At 44.9% G+C, this 2,500-nt stretch overlaps 1 pseudogene; it reads left to right on the top strand.

Moving 5' to 3' along the window:
• LOC114551621 (receptor-type tyrosine-protein phosphatase mu-like) overlaps positions 1-2,500 on the top strand; it is a 99,133-nt pseudogene that overhangs the window by 70,818 nt on the left and 25,815 nt on the right.

Raw genomic sequence — 2,500 nt, 5'->3', positions numbered from 1 at the left:
CTCCAGATGTGTGATTCTGATTGCCCGCCTCTCCAGATGTGTGATTCTGATTAGTCCGCGTCTCCAGATGTGTGATTCTGATTGGTCCGTGTCTCCAGATGTGTGATTCTGATTGGTCCGTGTCTCCAGATGTGTGATTCTGATTGGTCCGTGTCTCCAGATGTGTGATTCTGATTGGTCTGTGTCTCCAGATGTGTGATTCTGATTGGTCTGTGTCTCCAGATGTGTGACTGTGATTGGTCCGTCTCCAGATGTGTGACTGTGATTGGTCCGTGTCTCCAGATGTGTGATTCTGATTGGTCTGTGTCTCCAGATGTGTGATTCTGATTGGTCCGTGTCTCCAGATGTGTGATTCTGATTGGTCCGTGTCTCCAGATGTGTGATTCTGATTGGTCTGTGTCTCCAGATGTGTGATTCTGATTGGTCCGTGTCTCCAGATGTGTGATTCTGATTGGTCCGTGTCTCCAGATGTGTGATTCTGATTGGTCTGTGTCTTCAGATGTGTGATTCTGATTGGTCCGTGTCTCCAGATGTGTGATTCTGATTGGTCTGTGTCTCCAGATGTGTGATTCTGATTGGTCCGTGTCTCCAGATGTGTGATTCTGATTGGTCTGTGTCTCCAGATGTGTGATTCTGATTGGTCTGTGTCTTCAGATGTGTGATTCTGATTGGTCCGTGTCTCCAGATGTGTGATTCTGATTGGTCTGTGTCTCCAGATGTGTGATTCTGATTGGTCCGTGTCTCCAGATGTGTGATTCTGATTGGTCTGTGTCTCCAGATGTGTGATTCTGATTGGTCCGTGTCTCCAGATGTGTGATTCTGATTGGTCCGTGTCTCCAGATGTGTGATTCTGATTGGTCCGTGTCTCCAGATGTGTGATTCTGATTGGTCCGTGTCTCCAGATGTGTGATTCTGATTGGTCTGTGTCTCCAGATGTGTGATTCTGATTGGTCCGTGTCTCCAGATGTGTGATTCTGATTGGTCTGTGTCTCCAGATGTGTGACTGTGATTGGTCCGTCTCCAGATGTGTGACTGTGATTGGTCCGTGTCTCCAGATGTGTGATTCTGATTGGTCTGTGTCTCCAGATGTGTGATTCTGATTGGCCCGCCTCTCCAGATGTGTGATTCTGATTAGTCCGCGTCTCCAGATGTGTGATTCTGATTGGTCCGTGTCTCCAGATGTGTGATTCTGATTGGTCCGTGTCTCCAGATGTGTGATTCTGATTGGTCCGTGTCTCCAGATGTGTGATTCTGATTGGTCTGTGTCTCCAGATGTGTGATTCTGATTGGTCTGTGTCTCCAGATGTGTGACTGTGATTGGTCCGTCTCCAGATGTGTGACTGTGATTGGTCCGTGTCTCCAGATGTGTGATTCTGATTGGTCCGTGTCTCCAGATGTGTGATTCTGATTGGTCCGTGTCTCCAGATGTGTGATTCTGATTGGTCCGTGTCTCCAGATGTGTGATTCTGATTGGTCTGTGTCTCCAGATGTGTGATTCTGATTGGTCCGTGTCTCCAGATGTGTGATTCTGATTGGTCTGTGTCTTCAGATGTGTGATTCTGATTGGTCCGTGTCTCCAGATGTGTGATTCTGATTGGTCTGTGTCTCCAGATGTGTGATTCTGATTGGTCCGTGTCTCCAGATGTGTGATTCTGATTGGTCTGTGTCTCCAGATGTGTGATTCTGATTGGTCTGTGTCTTCAGATGTGTGATTCTGATTGGTCCGTGTCTCCAGATGTGTGATTCTGATTGGTCTGTGTCTCCAGATGTGTGATTCTGATTGGTCCGTGTCTCCAGATGTGTGATTCTGATTGGTCCGTGTCTCCAGATGTGTGATTCTGATTGGTCCGTGTCTCCAGATGTGTGATTCTGATTGGTCCGTGTCTCCAGATGTGTGATTCTGATTGGTCCGTGTCTCCAGATGTGTGATTCTGATTGGTCTGTGTCTCCAGATGTGTGATTCTGATTGGTCCGTGTCTCCAGATGTGTGATTCTGATTGGTCTGTGTCTCCAGATCCGATGCATGGTCCCCGGCGTCTCGAGGTCGTGGATGTTCAGTCCAAACAGGTGACGCTCCGCTGGGAGCCGTTCGGGTACAACGTGACCCGTTGCCATAGTTACAACCTGACGGTGCAGTACCACTACAGGCCTGCAGGGGCCGCCAGCAGGTAAGGTCTCACCATACCATAATAATGCCAATATTTAGAGATTTCAGAATCTTTTAGAGAATTCTTTAGAGAATTTTTTAGAGAATTTTTTAGTGAAATTTATTTTTTTTAGAAAATCTTTTTGAATTTTTTTATGATATTTGAAAAATCTTTTTGTTATTCAATTTTCCAGATCTTATAATTTTTTTGGAGATATTTCTGTGTTTTTGAGTGTTGAAAAAAAAAAAACAGAGATTGGAGAATTTTTTTTTTTTTTTTTACATTTTTTGAATTTTTTTTTTAAATGTAAGAACTTTTTGAGATGTGTTTTGAGAAATTGTATTCTTAGCTCA

The sequence above is a fragment of the Perca flavescens genome, unplaced genomic scaffold (assembly GCF_004354835.1).
Source record: "Perca flavescens isolate YP-PL-M2 unplaced genomic scaffold, PFLA_1.0 EPR50_1.1_unplaced_scaf_24, whole genome shotgun sequence".
Lineage (NCBI taxonomy): Eukaryota > Metazoa > Chordata > Actinopteri > Perciformes > Percidae > Perca > Perca flavescens.
Note: the sequence above shows the minus strand (reverse complement) of the source record. Positions and strands in the feature narration are given on the sequence as shown.